This window comes from Cavia porcellus, unplaced genomic scaffold (genome assembly GCF_034190915.1).
Source record: "Cavia porcellus strain 051 isolate PalLab524CR breed Dunkin Hartley unplaced genomic scaffold, mCavPor4.1 scaffold_25, whole genome shotgun sequence".
Taxonomy (NCBI): Eukaryota; Metazoa; Chordata; class Mammalia; order Rodentia; family Caviidae; genus Cavia; species Cavia porcellus.
The window spans coordinates 51,658,081-51,680,407 of NW_026947508.1; the positions used below are offsets into that span (position 1 = coordinate 51,658,081).

The 22,327-nt window shown below is 40.9% G+C and overlaps 1 protein-coding gene and 1 long non-coding RNA gene across 12 annotated transcripts in view; one reads left to right on the plus strand and one right to left on the minus strand.

Annotated features, from left to right (window-relative positions):
- LOC134473085 (uncharacterized) overlaps positions 1–17,134 on the plus strand; it is a 54,586-nt gene extending 37,452 nt beyond the window's left edge. The window contains exon 3 of the long non-coding RNA XR_010043202.1: positions 16,905–17,134. This is a non-coding gene — a long non-coding RNA (uncharacterized LOC134473085). The remainder of the gene's footprint in view (positions 1–16,904) is intronic.
- A 699-nt stretch (positions 17,135–17,833) lies between these two features.
- Dab1 (DAB adaptor protein 1) overlaps positions 17,834–22,327 on the minus strand; it is a 1,082,808-nt gene continuing 1,078,314 nt past the window's right edge. For all 11 annotated transcript variants that reach the window (XM_063236576.1, XM_063236569.1, XM_063236573.1 and 8 more), the window contains one exon: positions 17,834–21,266. The gene's annotated coding sequence lies outside the window, so the exon portion shown is untranslated. The remainder of the gene's footprint in view (positions 21,267–22,327) is intronic.

The following is a 22,327-nucleotide window of genomic DNA, read 5'->3' on the forward strand; positions in this document are numbered from 1 at the left end:
ACTGTCTAGCATGAGGATGGTAATGGCAGGCCGCAGAAGACCGTCATATTGACCACAAATAGGTGTAATCATGAGCTCTCCAGGATGCCACCTGGGCTGCCATGTTTTGCAAGCAGCTCTGATCCAAATTCAGAGACAGAAATTCTGAAGAACTTTTGGAGGGAGAAAAGGCACGCAGCCCCTGAGCTCCCTCCACCAGCACCTGAGTCCTCAGAATGGGAGGCTGTCTTTGCCTCAAGGGTGCTGGCTGAATGGGACAGCACCCAGCCTTGGTCACCACTGCCTCACCAGCCTTCCTGTCAATAGCTGGTGACATTTCCCTGAGTAGTCGTTCCAGGCACCTGGGTATATTTCTTCATATCACCAGATAGATTACAGGGCCTCTATGGATTTTGTGGTTTCATGTGTGAAAGATCTAATCTTAATCCTCCATTGTTCATTTTCTTTAACCTTTTAATAACAAGATTGGGAGGCAACCTGTCAGGATGGAAATTGTTTCAGAGGCATGTTGTCATAAATATACACCATAGACTGTTTTATTTTATGGGGGAAGCCATATTTTTTGAAATAATAATAATGATAAAATTTGTGTGGTGTAGTACCATTTACAAAGCACTTTCCTGCATCAACTCATTTAATCCTGACAGCAGTGTGGATGGCGGGGGGAGGGGGGGTTACATTACTTCCTTTGATTTATTTATTCTTGGAGTCTTTCCACAACTTGAATTATAATTATTATCTGCTGTGTCACAGATGAGGAATCTGCATTGCTCAAGGTCACAAGCTCTTTTTGCTGGAGCTGGAGTCAGAGAGGCAAGCTCTCCAGGCCCTTGCAGCCGGGTGCTGCCATCTAACTTTGGATGCAAGAGGTGGATTCTCCACCTTTCGTTTCCCTATCTACAAAACAGGCTGATGCTACCATTCAGGGAGTTTGTAGATATTCATAGCAATATGTGTAAACTACCATCACAGTGCCTGGTACCCAGGAAATGCATCAGTGAAAGCTTTTATAATTAAAATAATCATTGTATCAATTTTTAAAAAAGGTATGACTTAACTGGAGGGATTTATGTCAAACGTCTCAATTTTCTGTGCTACCAAGAAATTGGAATCTTTCCCATCCCATCTCTTTCCTCAGTTTGTAAAATCCCAGTGAACGAGAGTCAGCGGCTCTCCAGGTGAACCCGTGGAGGTCTCTGCTGAGGCTGGGTGCGGCCCAAGAGCCACTTGAGCAGGGATGCCACATCTGGAGCCTTCCTATCCAGAACAGGTTCCGGCAGTGGCCCCGGGCAATGGTATACAGCGTGCTACACCTGGCCCCGGAGTCACTGTGTACCCTGGCTCCTGCACCAACAAGGGCACATGTCCTCTCCGGAGCTCAAAGCTGCCACTCATGGGGAAGTGACAGGGGTTACAGGCTGGAGCCAGAGAATCGGAGGCTCTGGCCTTTGCTCCCGCTCGCAGGCTCTGAACTTTGGGAAAGCTGCTTCCTGCACCTGCGCTCCAACGTTCTCATTTTATTTTTATTTTTTTGGAAGTTCTTAAATTTTTCCTTTTTAAATTTTATTAGTGCATGTTTGCAATACATGATGTTTACATTCATCCCGCTGTCTCTAGATTCCATTTTCCTTATCATTCTTACTTGTTTTTGGTTCACGTTTATGATATATATGATTGCACTCATTACAGGTCATTGGTACATATACTTGATGCTTCCTGAATTTTTTGTGTCCTCTTTCACTTTCTCTACCCTTAGGGTCTTGTCCCCTTCCCGTTTGAAAAAGATCCATTTTTCTGCTTCCTTTTATTAATCTTTTTCTCTTTTTCCGTACTTTGAATTACTTAAATGAGAGAAACCGTATGGCATGTAAGCTTGTTTGTCTGATTTATTTCACTTAATACTATGCTTTCAAGCGGGGCATGGTGGCTCATGCCTGGAACCTCAGAACTTGGGAGGCTGAGGCAGAACAGAACTGCTGTGAATTCCAGGCCAGCCTGGGCTATGAAGTGAGCTTAAGGCCAACCTGAACTACATAGTAAAACACTGGCTTACAAAAACAAAAGAATTATGCATACACTTTCCTAAAAAATCTCAAATTCATACTTTTTTATAGCAAAGCAATATTCCATTATGTCCTGATATCACGTTTTCTTTCTTCATTCATCTATTGATGGACATGTAGGCTGCTTCAAGACTTAGCTACTCTGAGTTGTGCTGTTGTAAACAAAGCTATGGATGTACCGTGTTATATGTTGTCTAAGTCTTTTGGGAAGATACCTGTAAGGAGAATCATTGGGTCAAATGGAATTTCTACTTGTGTTTTGGTGAGACATAACCATACTGATTTTCATAATATTTATAGTACTTTACATTTCCCCCCAAATGAGGAATGGTTCGTTTTTTAGAGTTCTGTTCAAAAAGTCTTCACCAACAGCTATGACTTCAAGAGTTATATCTGTTTGATTTTTCAGTAGATTGTTTCAACATTTAGATCTTTGATCCATTTTGACCTTAGTTCACTACAAGGTGAGAGATATGGGTGCAGTCTTCAGTCTTCTGCATACTGACAGTCAGTCTTCCCAACATACTTTCTAAAGAGGTTGTCTCTGCACCAGCCTATGTTTTTGGCCCTTTTGTCAAAGAATGAGGCAGGGCTTGTTTCTGCATCTTCTGTTCTATGCCATGAACCCTCATGTCTGGTTTTGTGGCAGTAGCAGGACATTTTTGCCACGGTAGTTTTGTTGTATAGCTTCAGGTCAGGTTAGTGTGATGCTTCCTCGTTTGTTCTTGTGGTCAGGATTTGCTTTTGCTACTCTAGCTATCTTCTGGTGCCATATGATTCTAGGATTGCCTTTCTCTATTTTTGGGATGTTTGCGTAGGTACTTTGATTGGGAGTGCATTACATCTTATAGAATCAGTTTTGGAAGTGTAGCTATTGTGACAATATTGGATCTACCTATCCAGGAACAGGAGATGTCTTTCCATTTTCTGATGTTTTCTTTGATCTCTTCTTTCATAGTTGCTATAGTTTACAATATAGACGTCTTTCACTTCCTTTGCTAGGTTAATTCCTAGGTATTTAATTTCTTTCCATGTTATTATAAATGGCATTATTTTTCAAGTTCTTTCTCTGTAAGTTCATTACTGTTGTTCAAGAATGCTACCAATTTTTGTGTGTTGATTTTATGCCACATCATTAAATTTGGTTATTCTAGGATTCTCTTGGTGGGACTTTTTGGATCTTCTATGTAAGGATCATGTCATCTGCAAAAATGGCAATTTGGCTTCTTTTCCTACACATATCATTTTTGTATCTTTCCCTTGATGATTGGTCAGCTAATATTTTGAGGAACTATATTGGACAGGAGTGGTGATAGTGGGCATCTTTGTCTTGTTCTTTACTGTAGAAAGAAAGCTATCAATTTTCCCCATTTAATATGTTGCCCATTGTTTGGTCACAGATGGCTATTATCATATTGCGGTAAGATCCTTTTATATTATTTTCTTCAAGCCTTTTAAAAAATCATAAATGGTTCTTGAATTTTGTTAAAAGCTTTTTCTGCATCTGTTGATATGATCATGTAGTTTTTGTCTATCTATGTGGTACATTACACTTACTGATTTGCATATTTTAAACCATCCTTGAAATCCTGAGGTGAAACCAACCTGGTCATCATTTTGATGATTTCTTATATCCTATTTGCTAATACTTTATTGAAGATTTTTGCATATATATTCATTAAGGAGATTAACCTGTAATTTTCTTTTTTGCTTAGGTCTCTGTCTGGTTCTGGGATCAGAGTGATGCTGGCTTCCTGAAATGAGTTTGGAAGCACTTCTTCTCTTCCGATGTCACTGCAGAATTAGAGTGCAGTCTATCTCTGTGAAGTTGTGGTTCAGGGTTCACAGCCTCAGTTGTTCGTGGATATTTCCTTAGAACCTAACTAATTGCATAAATCTCTGCAATTGTGATGAAACCTCTTCAATTTCATGGAAACTGCAAATATCCTCCACAGCTTTTTTTTTTTTTTTTTTTGAGCTTTGCAAGTAGCCAGCCCGAGAGCGTTATTCAGTTCTCCTTGCTGCTGATTGGCTGCTGCCCTCTAACCCATCTCTGGCACACGCACCAACGTTCCCACATCATAACTGGTTGCTGGGCCACATGTAGTATCTCTAGTGTTCTGTTTTGTTCTTGTTAAAACCCTAAGATCCCTAATATGCCACCAAAATGCCATGCACCTTCTAAGGCTTTATTAGTACAGTGTCTTATTAATTTAAATCACATAACTGCAAGAAATGTAGCATATTTAAATTATAAATCTACAAAATAGGCATTTATAGACTTTTTCTGACCATATCTGAAATTTGCAGATTTTCATAGTTTCATAATGAAACCCTTGGAAATTTTGGGGGTCTGCTGTAATGTAGACTATGGTAATGAATCTATCACGTCCTGGGGTTCTCTTAGTTGGTAAATTTTTTTCTTTTACTGCCCCAATTTCATTGCTTATTATTGGAGTTTTCATGCCTACTTGGTTTAGTTTTGGTAATCTGTATGAATCTAGTAATTCATGCATTTCTTTAAGACTTTACAATTTGGTGGAATACAATTTTTCAAAGTAATTACTATCTTCTGAATTTTGGGAATGTTCACTGTGATTTCACCTTTTAAATTGTTAGCTTACATTGATATGCATCTTTCTTCTCTTTATTTTGCTAAGTTTGTCTGAGGGTTTACCTATTTTGTCTGTTCTTTCAAAGAACCAGTTCTTTGATTTGTTGATTCTTTGTCTCACTTTAATTTCCACTTTGCTTTTTTTATGATTTACTACCTTGATTTTGGTTTTGGTGGAACTGTGTTGCTTTCTAAGTGTATTGAGGTTCATCATCAGGTTATTTGAGTCTGCCTTGTTCTTCAAGTGTGAGCAGTGGATGCAGCAAACTTGCCTTCATTGTGTGACACTGGTTCTGCTGTGCTGCACTGGTATCGCCTGTGGATTAAACAATCTTTTTCTTGAATTCTTCTGTGACACCTTGGGTATACAGGAGTTTGTTATTAAGCTTCCAAATGTTTATACATTTTTCCATATTTTCTTTAGTGATTGATTTCTAGTTTCAGTGCACAATGGTCTGATAGTAAACATGAGGAGATTTTGTACTTATAAGCAGGCTTTGTGAACTAGATGTAGTCCATTTTAGAGAAAGCCCCTTATAGTGCTGAGGATAATGTATATTCTGTTGTAATATTAAGGCAGAACCCTCTGCCACTACACAATTAAGTCCATTTATTCAAAGATGTGATTCAGCTCTGATCTTTCCTTGTTATTTTGTTTAGTTGATTCATTTATTTATAAAACTGCAGCACTGAGATCATTTACTATGATTGGACTGATGTTTACTTGATCATGAATGTCTAACATTATTTATTTAATGATGATAAGTGATCTGGTATTTGGTGCATATATATTTACAAGTGTTATCTCTTCCTGTTGGATTGCTTTCTTAACTAGTATGTAGTGACCTTCTTTGTCTTTTCTTATCAATTTTGGCTTATAATTTACTTTTTCTGAGAGTCAAATTGGTACCCTTGATTGATTTTGAGGTCCTGACACATGGAATATTGTTTTTATTCTTTGAGCTTGTGTCTGTGAATGTCTTTTTGGATTTGATGAGTTTCTTGAATGCAACAGATATGGGATTCTGGTTTTTTGATCCAATCTGTCAATGTATGTCCTTTAATTGAGATCTGAGGTCAAAAGCAATGAGAGTTATTACTGGAAAGTTGTAATTTATTCTTGATGTTGTATTCTTTCTGTTAATGATTTTTTTTCAACCTTCTGTGTTTTTTAAAAAATTATATCCTTGCCTTGATTGATATATTCATTCCATCTGAAGTTTTGGCCTTGTGGTTTCATTCTCTGAGATATGCTAGAGTATTTCTTGGTGTGTTGGTTTGGTGTTCATGCATCTCTTCGGCTGTTATTTTTCATGAATTGCCCTTATTTCTCCATTTACTTTGTGAGAAAATTTTGTAGAATATTCTAATCTGGGCCAGAAATATTGCTTTTAGTACTTAAAATACTTTACTCCAGGCTCTCCCAGTCTTTGAAGTTTGTGTTTTAGAAATTGCTGTAATCCTAATGGGTTTGCACGTACACGTGAGTTTTTGGTTTTCTCTTAAGATTTTCTCTTTTTGTTGGTCATCTGGAGTTTTGACTAAGAAACGTCTGAGGAGCTTCTTTTTCATCATGGTTGGTGCTCTGTAAGTCTCACTTTTCTGTATGTTGAAATCTTGCCTCATACTTAGAAAGATTTTTATTATGATTTCTGTAAACAAATTTTTTATTCAAGTGTACTGTCGTCTCATTTCTAAGTCCAGTCAGGGTTTGGTTGGTCTTCTTAGCCTCATCTAGTTGTTGGAATAGTTTTTCTTGTTCTTTTATCATTTTTAAGGCTTCTCTGACTGGTTTGTTTTAGTTTACCGTTTTGTCCTTGATTTCAGAAACCCATCTTCACATTGGTCATTTCTGCAATTAGTGAATTGTACACAATTTTTATTTTTCGTGTTTCTGATACTTTCATGGAGTCTGTCTTTGTCGTTCATGCTTTGAACCACTTTGGTCAGCTCTTCCACTTTTTTGTTTCCCCGTATCTACATTGATCTTTTGAATGACAAGTCTATGAACTTTTGCATCATATCCTCCTAAGACTCGCCAAGTTTCTTTACCTCTGCTTTAATCAGTTCACAAGCCTCTTCTACCTGGTGTTTGCTTTTCTTTCCATTGGTGCTCCCTGAATTTATCTTGAGAGAGTGAGGAGAACTGGGGAGCCTTTTGTTGCTTTGTTTTCCCACATTCCTCTCTTTCTCTCTTTCTCCCTCTCCTCCCTATTTCTTTTTTATTTTTTGGTACTGAGGCTTGTGGATAAGTGAAGAGAGACTGTTGACAGGAAAATCTTTTTAGTTAGATTCTACCTTCTTTGTGACTGTATTTATCCAGAGATAGCATGCATCCTTTCAGCTGCTTAATTTAAATGGGTGGGCCCTGTTGTGAGTAGAGAATTGCTACTGGTTATAACAGTATCGACAGACCCCATAATGCATCACTTATATGTGTTAAACCTTGCATTTGCACTTTTACCCTTTATCAATACGTTTTACGGCCTATAATATTTTGTTATTAACAGTCGGTCTGTGATGTGGAAGGAGAATAGAAGGGAACAGATGGAGGGGTGAGTGAAAAAGGAGCGTAAGTCAGGAGAAGGAGAGTGGATAGGTGTTACTGTTTGTATCTAGATGTCCCCTGAAAGCCTGATGTGGTCATAGATGGAGCTTTTTTGGAGGTGGCTGGATCTGGGATTAAAGATATAATGCTGGTATTAAGGATGCTCCACCTGGGTGTGAGCACTACCCACCCAAAGGGAAGAAAGAACGTACCTATGAGAGAGTTTTAGTGTGCATGACGTCTGAACTCCCTCTGGGACCTGCACTGTGTGACTTCAGCTCTCCAGACTGAACACCACTGTCACATTCTGTTTCACAGCTTCCTCTGACAGCTCTTCAATATTATGGAAGCAAATGTATCCCTCTCCTCTCTTTCCTTTTCTAGGAGAAAATACATCATCTGTCACTTTAAGTCCTGGGTGTCCTCTCTGTAAAAAAATTCTAAATTTCCTGACTAGCGCAACTCGGTACACGTTTTTCTCTGTTTGCATGGACTTTCTACTCAGACCTTCATTCTCTGCTGAGCTCATGTTGCCCATTCCAAGGCCCATGTCAAATGCCCTTCGCTTTTGAAAGGCCTTCCCTTGCTGTGCCAAGAAGACGAAGCAAGCCCTCATTTGGTGCAACAGCGCCTTCTAGGACAGAAGTTGCTAGTCCGCACGTGGCTCTCTGTTGCAACTCTCTGGCTGCCTGTCCCTCCTTCTCTCTGCCTCCATGTGCTTCTCCAAAAGAGGGCAAATCCTCATCATCTTGATATCCCTGCACTTGGAGGGATGGTCTCTGATGAAGCTCTTGCCTTACTAGTAAGAACCCCACCAACACAGCTTTTATTATTCACTGTCCATTTATTCTTAGACTCAGACTATTTCAGAACATTGAAAATGACATGATTCCTAACAGCCAACCTCTTCATTTTGCTCAGAAATTGTTGCTCAGAGAGGTATAATTTTACTGAAGGCTGACCAGACATGCAGATGCCAACATGCAAGTCAACTTCAGAATCTCTCATTTTAGTCCAAGCCCTTTCTCTCAGTTCTACTCGTTTGGTCAACTGCATATGCTGCTCACCTACCAAGTTCCAGTCACTGCGCTTCATGTAGGGTGGTAGAGTCAATGTGACATGGTTACTGCTCCAGGAGCACATGGTCTACTGTGGAAGCAGAGACCCTCACCTATGCCATCCACCAGGAGGACATGCGCCCTCTGATGCATGGCCATGCCATGAGAATGGTACAGACCCTGGTTGGGCTCTGATGTGTCCTCTCCTGCCCAGTGCTGCCCCTTGTCCCTGACTCTGAGTGCTGTGCTGCATTCTAACGGTGACAGCTGTGCCTGTCTACCTTCCTCCTTGTTTCAGGTTTACCTCGCTCCCACTTGGAACTTTGTAGCAGGGTCTTTCACGACCTTGAGGTTCTTCAAGCTGGACCTTCCCTGTCCTGATAGAGACTCTCTGTTCCCCACCATTACTGTTTCACCATTCCTCCAGTGAATCTCAGCACTGGCTGTGAAGCTCACTTGATCTGGACAATCACAGGTACATTGCCCTGTGATAACTTTCTTTAAGTCTCTGGCAGGTTGGTTTTCTTTTGGGGGAGAATTACTCTGTTAAAGCACATCATTCTTGGGGTGATAGTTTTCAGTGCAGCAATATTGTGACATCATTTGCAAGAGCCAGACCTTTCTCTGTCTAAAATGCCATCAGCACAAATCTCAGGCGGCTTTGCAGACCCTGACTTTGTGAGTAATCTTGTGTGGAGTTTGCTAATGCCTCTACCTCATGACCCATAAAGCAGTTCTTTCCACCCAGCTAAGATACTATTGTTAGTGGTAAATCTCTTCCATTAATGCCACAGAAATGAAGCTCTTTCCATCCTCCAGCCAGGAAAATCTAGAATGAGCTGGGGAATAAACTGAGCATTTTGAAGGTCAGATGGATCCCAAGAGAAATGGGGGGATGGTCACTTCACCTGTGCTTTCTTTAGGAGGCAGGGGGTGGAAAAAGAGCAAGTAATTTGCAATCTGTGACTTAGGGTTCAGATTCTGGCAGCACCACTGATCTAGAGAGAGTGTTTTCTGATCTTGATCTTCAGTGTCTATCATTATAAAAGGCGTGGCAATGTGAGAATACACATATTCATAGGTCTCTTATGAGAAAGGAGAAGAATGTAGATGCACTAACTCCCTGCTCCAAATGCTAACCTCTGTAGAAAAAAAAAATAGACCTGATAATAGAGGAGGTGGGAAGAAGGGGTGGATGGGGGGAAGGCAGTGCTGAGTGGTGGCAGTAAGTCATCAGCTGGCTAATGGGGAAAGTCCCGGACTGAGGAGGAGAGAGCAGGACTTGGTGACAAGTCTAATGGCTGCAGCTCTGAGGAACAGACGGCTGGGACTTGCCTTGCTCAGAAAGCATGCAGAGGTGGCTGAGGGGGACTGACTTGGGGCAGAACTCTAGTTGCTGTGACAGGGAAGTGATCTATTCCCAGGGGGAAGGAGCTTGGCTCAAGGGAACAAATTAGAGCCCAGGCAGACCTGCTGTGCCCTGGGGAGAGCTCCGGTCTCCCTGCATCATGAGGAGGATGTCACATGCTGACAAAACACTCAAGTATGGCAGGTGGGCTCTCAAGGGCAAGATCCAAAAGCAAGCCTGTGGGAAATACTAGACTCACCCAGATGCAGTGGTCCAGATAACATGGAACCACAGAAGGGCTTAGAATATCTGTCATCCACTATTTTTATGTTTTTGCAGTAGTAGGGATTGAATCCATGTGCATATGCTAGGCAAGTGCTCTGCCATGGAGCTGTATGCCCAGACCCTTCTATTTTAAGATAGGGTCCCATTTAAGTTGCTTGTGCTGAACTTGAACTTGTGATCCTCCTGCTTATGAGTTCCAAGCATCACAGGTTCTCCAGCACACCTCACTTTGTCAGACACTGTTAAGGATGGACTGCAAAGAAGAGAGACCAGGTGACTGCTTAGCAGGCTATTGCTGTGGGATAGTGGGGTGCAGAAGAGGGGTTGGTTGGACATGCATGGTCAAGGTGAAGAATGTTCCTCTGTGCCTGTAGGAGGCTCACCCAGCAAAGAGGCCACAGACATCAGGTGACTCCTGTCCCTTGGCATAGCATAGAGGCAGGCCTACCTCACTACCCATCTTCCCTTGCAGTGAGGAAGCTCAGAGACTGGGGCTCTGAGAAAGGGTGGCCCATAGAGGGCCCAGGAAAGTGGAAAACAGGATCACAGATGCATAGTCCACAGTCAAATTTCCGGCTCCTCTGCTAGGCCTTAGTGTGTTCACAAGAAGGGTAGACCAGGCACTCCTCTCAACGCTGGGACAGAATCATCAGGGAGGTGGTCCACAGCAAGCGATGATCTGCCTCTGCTCCTCACAGTCATGGGCCTCAGATTCTTTATTCCACTAAGGTGAATGCTGTGCTGGCCAGGTGGTAGGCACTGCGGGAGCCCAGCTCACTTGCTCCTCGTGGTAGTGTGAGCTCTGCCCCTGCTCCACAGTTGAGGCGATGGCAGCTTAGAGAACCAGCCCTCCCAATGGCCTCAGCACTGTGAGAGAGCCGGCAGTGGGAATGAGCGCTCTGCACCAAAGGCTGTGTACTTCGCCACAGGAACACTGTATTCTGATTGCAGACATACATAGCTTCATTGTCTCCTAAGTTCTTATTTTTGTGAAAAGAATAAAATGGAAGCCCTATGTAAAACCTGGATTTCTGCAGGTTTTTTCCTATGCATGTAAATGAATACATATATTTACATATCCAAATTAGGCCCATAATATATGCATGATTTGACACTTCACTATTTTGAATTAGTGTCTTACTAAAACATATGGCATACAATGGGATAAAATATAGGCTCCACAACATTATTTTAATGGTGATAGAGCTCACATTCATAAACTTACTCTGATTGATTAGAAAGGCAAATGTAAAAGATGCAGTCCTGTCTTCAAGGGTGTACTCATGGTCACATAGCCGCAGTGCCCCATTCTATGGATACAACATCTAGTCTCATGTGATGGCAAATTTAGATTTCTAATTTTTCTCTTACTATACATAATGAGTGAAGGACACCTTAATAGATACTTGTTCACTACCATGGGAATTTATACATCTTTTGAATTCCATTGTTCTACAAGGAATTCCCATGTTGAAGATTATGCCTTTTAAAGAACTCTGACTTAAAACATTCTTGAATGAGTACTCAAAGTATTTAAATGAGCCAGTATAAGTGCCTTTCTAATTACTGCAAATCTGAAAGACAAAAATTATTGCATTTTAACTTTGGTCTTTTTTGACTATAAAATGTGTGCCTTCAAAAATGCTTTGTGGTCATTAAACTAGTAGAAACATACAATAAACAGGAAGAAAATTTTCCAACAGTATAATAAAGCATAGAGAAGTTTGCTTTCTGCCACCCAAGGCTCCTCTCTAAATTCCCATCTGTTCACTGTAACTGCACAAGGCAAGGGTTTCATTTTCTCAGCCTGCAGTGATGGTGAAACTTTTGGAGATGTCAGGGGTAACAAGCAGCTACCGTGGCACACTGTTATACAACAGCGATCGGCACATAGCAGGCACTCAATAGATTATTTATTAAATTAGCAAGCATTTTTCTCAACATTATACATTTCTATGACACATAAATGTCTATGTGCATACTTTGTACAACAATAGAGGTGGGAACTCACTAAACCCACTATTTAAAAATATCTTTGATGTTTCATTTCAGTATATTTATTTCATTTGTTTAAAAATAACTTACTCAGTGTGGTCCCTATTGATGGAATATGTAGTTGTTTTCCATTTCCTGCTATTATTTTTGAGTTTTTTGTATTTCTTCCTCTGGAATTGTTTGTTAACGTCCTTTCACATTTTTCGGTAAGATTTTTTCTGTAAATATTTAGGAGATTTCTGTATACTCAGGATAACAAAACTTTGTTTATAATGTGTGCTGTCTTTCCCTAATTTCCCAGGACCTTTTGAAAGCTGAGTTTTATTGTTTGCTTTTCTTGACGCTGTACTGTGGCTGCATGGTGGCTGAGCCAGGGTCTCGCGCTAGCTAACGAGGGTGCTGCCGCTGAGCTACCTCCCCCAACCCCTTCTCTAACATTTTATCTTCAGAAGGACTGCTTCAAGCGGCCAAGGCTGACCCTCTGCTTCAGACCTCCTCTTCACCTTCTGGACAGCTGGAATCACAGGTGTGCACCACTGCACCTGGCCCCATGGCATTTGTAAATACACATTTTCAGGTTACATCTACCTGTATTTTTATAAATATATATTGTCTATATTCGATGTTATACTTGGGGCACTAATGTGACATTATTTTCTAGTTATAAACTTTCATAAATATGTAACTGAGTCTGAAATATTAAACTATAAAATTGAGAGCATGGTGGGAATTACATTAGATCATAAATTAATTAGAAAAACTGATTATTTTCATAACATTGGGTCTTTGTTCATTTATTTTATACCATGTGACAAATTTTCATAGTTTTGTCAGAGTTTTTCATTTTTATTTATTTGGTTTTTTTGAGATAGGGTTTCACTATGCAATTCAGGCTGGTCTTAAGCTCACTTTGTAGCCCAGATTGGCCTCGGACGGCAGCAATCCTCCTGCCTCAGCCTCCTGAGTGCTGGGATTACACGTGTGCCACCATGCCTTCTCCTAGTGTTTCATTTTGGTCTTTTTTAGTACTGCATTAAGTTTATTCGGGGTATTTTATCATTACTATCATTAATGAAATCTATTTTCCTGGTATTTACAAAGTGTTATAGTACCATGAAGATACTGATTTGTGTATAAACTGTCTCACTGCTCTTATTAGTTCTATTTCTGAAAGGTATCTCCCACTAGAAAATACTGCGTGCACACACTGATGATGTTTTCCTTTTACACTGTGAAAACTGACAGAATCAAATTGGAGTCACTAACGTCAAGGCCTAACAAATCATATATACATATATCCAGGAGTGAATCTGGGGCAGCACAGGGCACTGACAGTAAGAACTGTCACAAACACTACGATAGCCAAACCTCACAGAAAGCCCACTGCAATCTTATGCAGAAAATACTTCCGCAAGGATGCCTGTTCAAAGTCTGCTGCTCAACTTTGGGTTTTTAATCAATCCTTGGCCACCCTTTCATGAATCTTTGTGGCCAAGGTTTATTGTCTGAGCAACTGATGTAAGCGTTCAGCTTCCCCTTGAAAGTTCCCTTTGACCCCTGCCCTGTGAATGCACTCCTGGCTTCCATGACATGTGTTTTGCACATTGCAGGGCTCCTGGCTTCCTCCCAAACGGAATCATTAGTCTTTAGAGAGACTCTGTTACACAGGTTGACAATAGTTAAACACCTGATTTCTTTGCCTATACTTGTTTACTGCCTTACCTCAGGCTTCACAGCAATGTAAAGTGACAGAGGTAGTACTCTTGACCTCTGATTTCCACGAGGAGACCCTCAAGTGTCACTGCTAAGCTCTCTAGTACTCCTTGGATTCGGACAGATGTAATTATCATGTGATATGTGACTACAAGTCTAGTTTCCAAATTTTTTTCCTTGAAGAGATTAATAAATTGGTAAGTTGTCTTCCTGACATCCACTAGGAGAGCTTCTCTTGACCTGTTAATTCCATTTCAAGAGCAACTTTATCTGGTCATGACTTATAGCTGTGTTTGATTAGCTAACATTTAATTTGGGAATTTCTGATTATCCATTAGAAAGATCAGGCTACAATTTGTACAACTTTTTTGATGTTTTCTTTTTCTAGCTTTGAAATATGAATAGAGAAATTAATTTCTCTGGGCTAGTCGGTGTCTTGAATAGTGCGTCATTCTCTGGCCTCATTCTCTAGCCACGCTGGACACACCACGTTCCTGGGCCTGTGTGGGGCTGCTAAAGGCCCTCCCTCCAACACTGTCACCTGCTGGTCACAGTGAGCTCCACCCACTTCCTCTCATCTTGCAAACCACCGGGCTCCCTGCTAGTGAAAGATCACCCCTTTGGATTGCCACAGGCCTGTACATCAGCAAATCCTGCTGCTCGGTACTTATCTGTGAACCTATTTCTCCAGAAGGACAGTCATGCATCCGTATTTAAAGCAGTTTCTGAATCTTTGGTACTCACTTATAGGACCAGGCACATAGCATGTGTGTAATGACTCTCTGCTATCTAAGTCCATGACAAAGTTTCTCTTTACACTTTGCCAGTGAAATAAGTTCAAAGATATGTGTATATATACAAACGCACACACTTCCTTGCCTTTGACAGTAAAACAGAGATAATAATCACTCTCTGACATTCTGCACACTTACAGTTTTTGTCCTAGGATAACATATGTGAAAAGGTAAAGCATAAAGTAAAAGAAATTACAAAAATAATAGCTGTCAGATGTTCTTGGATGTTCACCATAGGCAATGCACACTGAATATGCACTATGTTCTGGATGTGGAATTATCAAATGTATCTCACATCACAGCTCTCAGTTTGATGTGAGAGTGAACTGAATCTTAGAAAGTTTATGTGGCTTCTTGGGATTAGACAGCTGGTAAGTCATAAAGCCAGAGTCTAAACCCAGTCTCTGCAGAGGTCACCATCTGAAAATCACTTCACATCGGCTTTCTAGTAGAAACAATATATTCCACTTAAGAAAGAGCTGAGTGACAAGCAGAGGGTTGAGATTTAGTCAGATAGTTTACTTCTCAGGTGCTGCCTCAGTTAAGAGCCAGTAGGAAGAAAGAAAACTAGCAATATTTGCTATCTCCTTGGCTCTTTCTTATGATGAAAGTGGCCTTACCAAGTGAGGTTTCTCATTGTTAGTTTGTCTATATTCTTGTACCCTAACAGGATGAATGTAGGTGGCCACCTTCCCTGCTCCTTCTGTGCAGACTAGAAATGGCACAGGACAGGTAAGCAGAAACAACTTTCCATTAGTAACCAAGTTCTGAGATCCCTGAGCTGAGGCCCTGAGCTATGGGCGAGTGGCTTTGACCTGTAATGTGAACTGACGGAGACCTCATGGTTCCCCTCCCACCACTAAAGGTGAGGCACGCGGGAGCTGCTGGAAGTATGCTAGGAAGACAGACAGCTTGGCATTTTCCTCCTGACAATGTGCCAGCCAGCTCTAAGAGCCGCTTGTTCAGTCTCCAGCCATTCCCCCTTAGTCCCCACTCCAGGCTGTGACCCCAAGTGAGTGACAGAACTGGCATGAGGTTGTTCAGAAGATTAAAGACCCAAGTCACCAGAGGTCGCCGTCTTGCAAGAATATTTAGACACTTTCCACTTGGCAGTCATTAATATTCCTCAGCAAAAAATGAACAGAAAGCCTGTTCAAAAAGGCTCCTTCTTCAGATCTCTCTGTACCTTGGAAGATAAAGTGAATGTTAGGATTTTGTTTTGAAATTAATTATTCATTAGATTGGGTTAGAGCTATTACTGTTCTTGAGAATTAAACTGGATTTTCTCTTTGTTTTAAAGTAACTACAGTCATTTTACTTCGGAATCAATTTTAGTACTGCATCAGTCAGGGATAACGCGTTATGATTTTTCTGATATAATAAACACAACTCGAAATTGAATACAGAAGGGCTCAAAGTATTTCACGGAAGGTGCATGAACAACTTGCTTTTGTCAGAAAGGAGTATCATGGAGTTGACAAAGGCTCGACATTCAGACCCTGGAGACAGGACAGCCTCTGGGGGAGGTCTTGGCTCTGTTAATCCATAGCTGTTCTGTTGCCTGGAAAATGGAGCGCACGTCTCTTTCCTCTTGGGGTTTGCATAAAAATTTGCAAATGGCAGCTAGAAAATGAGAGGTTTGAATCAAACAGGGCCACACAGTAGTGACTATTATTTGTATTTTAACAGAACTGGTCACTAACTGGCTTGCAAGCTTTACACTGTTAATTCTCTCTCTCTCTCCTTAATCTTTCAGGCAAAAATCACTCCCATTTCCCTTGATTTCAACATCTTTTAAAAGGTTTCAAGCTCTGAAGGTTGATTTCAATGAAATCTGTTTTTATTCCAGGCATTTTCCCTACTGTCATTCTGAGTAAAACAAAAAACACAGATTGTCAAAACAACATGGGTTTGCTCTCAAGCACAGAATGAAGGCAGCTGACTTCCTTTGGCACACACCTAGCACTTAAACAGGACACCTTTTAACTTGTCACTTCAAGATTCCTTCAGGCTAGCAAAGCAAACCGCTGCACTAGTTTCAGATAAACTTGGAACAAGCTAGGCGGATTTACTCTCTTGCAAGTGTGTGTGTGTGTGTGTGTGTGTGTGTGTGTGTGTGTGTGTTTGCACACGTGCACATGCGTATACACGTACAGCCTTTCCTAAGGTGTCAATTAAAGAAGCAACTGTATTTAGCAACTTAACATAGTAGAAGCTAATGGATTTTTGCTTTTACTTTAACCTAGAGGAATTTGAATCTAAATTATGATCAAAGATCAAGTAGAGGTTTAGAAAATTGACATAGGAAGTCAGAGTTTTTCACCAACTTATGTAGGCCTATGTAAAACAATGACTATCTAACAGTTTTTAAAATCGGAATCAACTTTAAGAGACGCAAAATTAGAATCTTAGCTCTTCCAGTTGCTAGGTGGAAAAGTAAACCTCAGTTTGTTTATATACTGTTAATAGTATTTTTTTCCTTTCAGATTCTTTAGAAAATTAACCGAGGCACTGGACACGAAGCATCTAGAGCTCTCAGGCACACACAAGGCCAGGTTAAAGGTTTGTATTTATGCAGTTGCTGATGCAACCATTTCCAGAAAGATGTGGGTTTTTTAGACATCTCAATGACCTATGCAAACTGCTCCCTATAAACTGGTGGATTACTGAATGAACAGATTTATTTATAAAAGGAAATAAAAATCAAACACACATATATATACACACGTACATTTTTTTGTTCAATACACAGAGAAGTCAAAATCCAGCTTCAGACTTTAAAACAAATGTGAACATGTAGGAAATGTGAAGGATCACACATTCTCCCTTCCTTACGCCCCTCAAAGCAGATGACCTTGAAATGAAAGGCAAGAACTCCAAAGACTGTTTAGAACAGTGATAGTGAACCTTTTAGAAACCAAGCGCTCAAACTGCAACCCAAAACCCACTTACTTATTTTAAAGCGCTAACTGCAATTAAATCTGAGTATTCGATGGTTGGCAGCTGGGGTAACGTGGCTCATGGGCCCGCTGCAGCATGCGTGCCATAGGTTTGCCACCATTCATCTAGATCAACCTTGATTTCCCAAACGAGTTCAGCAGATGTTTTTTAAGAAGACACCTATCCATAAGGGTCTTCCTCATCTCTGAAAGTTCCATGCTCCACGTGGCCATTCTCACACCTACACAAGGCTTGCTGGTCCTAACAACATCTTCCAGCTAGCAAGTGCCTGGATTCAGAGGAAGGTGGAGGGGGAAGTACTCTAACCACTCAGCAGAGCTTGCGGTTTCCAGCTCAGAGCATGGGCGATAGAGGCCTTCCTCTGCTCAGATGGAAACTCAGACAGAAGTGATCTCTTCTTCAAACCCATCACCGATTATCTTGTGGAAAGTTGTGGAACAAAACCAGGCTAAACTGTTGTTCTCAAACATGTTTATTTGTAACAGTTTTACATGGTGTGTTACAGAAATTAATGGAAAATTTCTAAAAATTTTGCTGTTCTGTTGAATGCACTGTACATAAAGTTAAAAATAATGTGTCCATATATGTTAACAAACTGTCATCTGAGGTAAAGTTAAAGTAGTCTAGAAATGTACTGCAACAGTCATTTTCTCTTTCTCATCTTTATTAAAAAAATATGTGTCAGAACACAGAAATTGAAATGAATCAAACCCACAGAGTAAACATTTTTTTTTTTTTAAAAGAAGGTGCCCGGTACATTACATGATGGGGTTTCAGTAGACACTGGAATGAATATGAGCTATCAAAAAAGTCTTAGGGCATGTAAATATTGAAGAGCCGTGGGGAATGAGGACAGAATGACAGGTGGCGTTTCCCTGGTTTCAAAATTTAAAGTGACAAATTTAGTGCTAGTGAAAGATGAGGAATGAACAGTTGTGTCCATGGGTTTTCTATCGATCTAACCAGAACTGTGCGGACTCCCCATGCTCTTTTGGCGTTGGCACCTGAGCTCTTGCTTGGAAATGTCACTGTATTCCTGGGATAGGATGTGGTGATTCAGGGCTCATTAAACACTGCTTGGGGAAAAAGAGTTGAATTCTGCCAATGAGAACACAGACAGCAGTTTCAAAGCTCAACTTCATCTCCCTCACTGGAACGCATCACACGGCATCATCTTTCAGGTCAGATCCAGTTACATACTCAGTCACGTTCAGTGATGAAGTCACATCCACTGGGCTGTCACCTTCTGCTCTGAAATTAACTCCAGACATTGCACCTGGTATAGTAACATGGGCCAGAGTTCATGAGGCATGGGTTAGCAGTAACACCAGGGGTGGGACTAACGGCGTGGGACTTCAGGACAAACCCGAGACAGCCGCACTGAGGGAGAAGATAGCACCGCTTGTAAAGAAACAGAATCATAGACACAGAGCAACAGAGTGACCTCCCCACGGGCACTGCCTAGCTCATCCTTTCTGTAGAGCACACAACTGAACTGACTTCATGACAGCCCTCTCGGTTGTCACATTTTTCCTAATTTTTCTTTCAGGTGATGGGTTCCACAGCATAAACTTTATGCACATTCCTGGGGAGAAATCTTGCGTAGAAATATGTGACTGCTCTAGGGGTCACTCGCTGTTTCTTAAGACTTTCTACATTAGGACGATATTTACACATATTCCCTAGTGGACATTTGTGTGGCCTACCTACCCAGAGAAACCTTAGATTACAGTGACCTGCCTGTGTAAAATGTGGGCTTCAAATAATAGCAATCATTTTGATGCATCACCTTTTTTTGGTGTCTCATCAGGTACGCAATTGTTTTAAAATTGATCTTCTGAATTGTTTTCGTTTCTATTGATATGAAGAGCCTAAGTATACAGGCCTATTTAAATCAGCCATATTGGTGTAAATCTACTTTTCAAAGTAATAATGATTTATCCACAAATCCAATTACCTACATGATCTTTGAAAGTTTGCTTCTTGCTGTTAAACTACTAACTGCAATATACCGTGACTGCATAGGAACATCAGGAGACCACATTTGACCTGTATAACAATTCTCTGTAGGGCAAAAATATATAGATTCTTTATGAAAATCATGTGCTAAACATACAAACCAAACACTGCACTTTTTGTCCCATAAATGTAAAAACAGGAAGCTTAAACCGTTCCGTTTCACATACAAACAGTCCAGTTACTTATGGGCAAGTGGTTGGGAGTGGAGAGGTGGGAAGGTTTTGTAATGTGCGGGCCAGGCCTTCGGAATCAAACTGCCTTTCGCCTTCTGCTCACAAGATGCTCAGAAGGGTTGGATGAGGGAGTCCTAAGCCCCTTCCGGTGGTTCTCTGGCTGCTGATTGGTCAGCTGCTCCTGCCAGCTGCCCCTGAACTCCAGCCTCCTCCTTTTGCTCCAGAGTAGTATCTGGGAAGCGAACCCATTCACTAAGTGTTTCACACCTTGCACTCAACCTGCTACCTTCGCTACAGTGTAATGGCATTATTAAAAAGCATTTTCATTAACATTTATATTTACAAAAGAAACTGACAATTTTTTTTTCATTAGAACTCCTTAAAGCCATTTCCCTTAAATATTTAAAGAGTTTAATGGTAAGGTTTTTTTTAAGTTATAAAATAAGAATCCCATTCGGATTTTCTGATGTACAAAAAGAGAGATGGACCGTTCTGACCACAGATTCAGTGTGTTACGATGAATGTTTCTGTTATCATTGTTCTCTCAGAAAGCTGGTTTTTGAGATCCAAAACCACATTACTAGAATTGTACCAGAATTATTTGGCAAATGACTTTTCTTTGAAAATGGCACGTGGAGGAGACACTTGTCTGCATAGTATCACAGCAGCAAAGTATCGGAAAAAATAAAAATATTATTTTATTGTACTCAGAGTTTAGAGCTTCTTAGGAAAGTAGATGCAGTTTTCATCTTTCTCATCAATGGGATATGATGTCCTTTGCGACTCACAGAATGAAGATTTGACCCGAAAACTGTCTTTCTTCATCAGGGTGTAGAGTAACTACAGGGTTGTTTTGGCAACATTCTTGATCATAAGGAATAATCAACCACTTATTTGTCTTGTGATTTCAAGTTAATTCACTTTGTAAGAGGTTTTTTTCTTCCCCCCCAGTTAGATTTCTTCACCCAAATCTAAAAAAATTTAAAAAGTCAAAAGCAAGACAAAATTTGTACACCCATTAACTTTCAAACATGACAAGAAAGGAAAAGAGTGAAATGGCAGATCATGCCCTATGGAGCCACGAGCAAGCATCTTCCCTGCCGAAAGGCACACGGAGGATGGCACTGCGGTCCCAGAGGACCCTTGCTTTGCCTAAAAGTCAGCTTGCTGTAATTCTCAGATGCCTTGCCTGTCACTCCAAACCTGCTGTCTCTCTAGTGGCCAATCAGTGGAGAAAACAAAGCAGAATTAAGATTTCATATTCTGGGTCACTTTAAACCCAGCTAGGAAAGCTTAGAGTATCTGCTGGGTAAGCATTTGCTTGATTTGTGATTTAATGTTGGGTGTGGCTTTTAAAACACTTTTGTGGGTCTTTATCTCTTTTTCTTTCTTTCTTTCTTTCTTTCTTTCTTTCTTTCTTTCTTTCTTTCTTCCTTTCTTTCTTTTTTTCTTTCCTTTCTTCCATTTTATGTGCTGCCATATATATCTGCCACTGGTTGCCAGAAATGTTGTTTCCTCTTCTCAGTAAGTTCCATTGGGCAATTGTGAATTTCTCTGTGGAATGAGATGAAGTGGAAGAATACAAGAGAGCCTGTTGTGATGCTGATTTCCATGCCAGTCTTGATACACCCCCGTCAGCTTGCATCAATGCTATTTCTTAGGTCTGCCGATCTACGCATAGAGAGGCTCTGGCTCCTGTAGAAAAAGAGACAAAGTGAGGCCAGCCCTTTTCCAGCGGGGAGGAAGGGGTGTTCTGAGGCAGCTTCAGGAAGGGGGTTTGAGATTAACAACAGAAAGGTAGCAGTGGATGATGGATGACCTTGGCTTAGTATTGGATAATTTGATCATGCATTTGGCAAAATCTTTTATCGCCAAAAAATATCTACTCATCCAGTTCTAGCCTTGGTTTTCAAGCTGAGGCTGCATTAGAGAAATAGCATGGTACAGCAGAGAGAGCTGGATATGTTGTGTGGTGTATGTGACACCCTGTGTGAGTCTCAGTTTCTTCAACCATGAAATGGAAATAATAGTTTATCCTAAAGGATTCTTGAACTAATTAGAGATAATCTGTGAAAAGCATCTCGCTCAGTGCTTGGTAGTAACAGGACTTCAGAAAATGGTAACTACTGCAGTGCACATTTTCCCAACACAGTGTAACAAATGTCTTTGTGGAGATCGCTCACATGGTATTTCACACTGCACTCTGTCCTCAGGAACAGTGATACCTGGGCAGCTGCCAAGCAGCACAGACAATCAGAACATTTTACTCTGAACTGAAAGCCCTGGGATGTGTTTCCATTCATCTAGTCTTGGTTTGGCCAGTCCTCTGCCTTCATGCATGTGATCGCACTGGGACACACACAGGCGATCTAATCAGCATAGCCCAGCAACCCTGCAAACCAACTACAGCAACAGGAGTTGGTATTTGGCCTTGTTTAAGTCTTACTGACCTTTAGTTCATGATGAGATGGTCCAGCATGCACTGGCCATGCAGATCAGACCCATCACCTCTCTTAGGCAGGCACAGGCCATTATGGTATAGTTGACGTTGGTGCCATCTCTTTGTGTCAGAATTAAGTGGGCACGGTGAGTGACATCTTAACTTTGCAAACTTTCCTGTTAGCTTGCCTCCTGCCATGTGTGCCAGGCCCCTTTTATGTATTTATTTTTTGGAATTTCCCAAATGAATCGGTAATCTGTGAGTTGCTACTGTGTCCAGTGCCCTGCTAGGTATTATATTAACTCATCAGTACAAC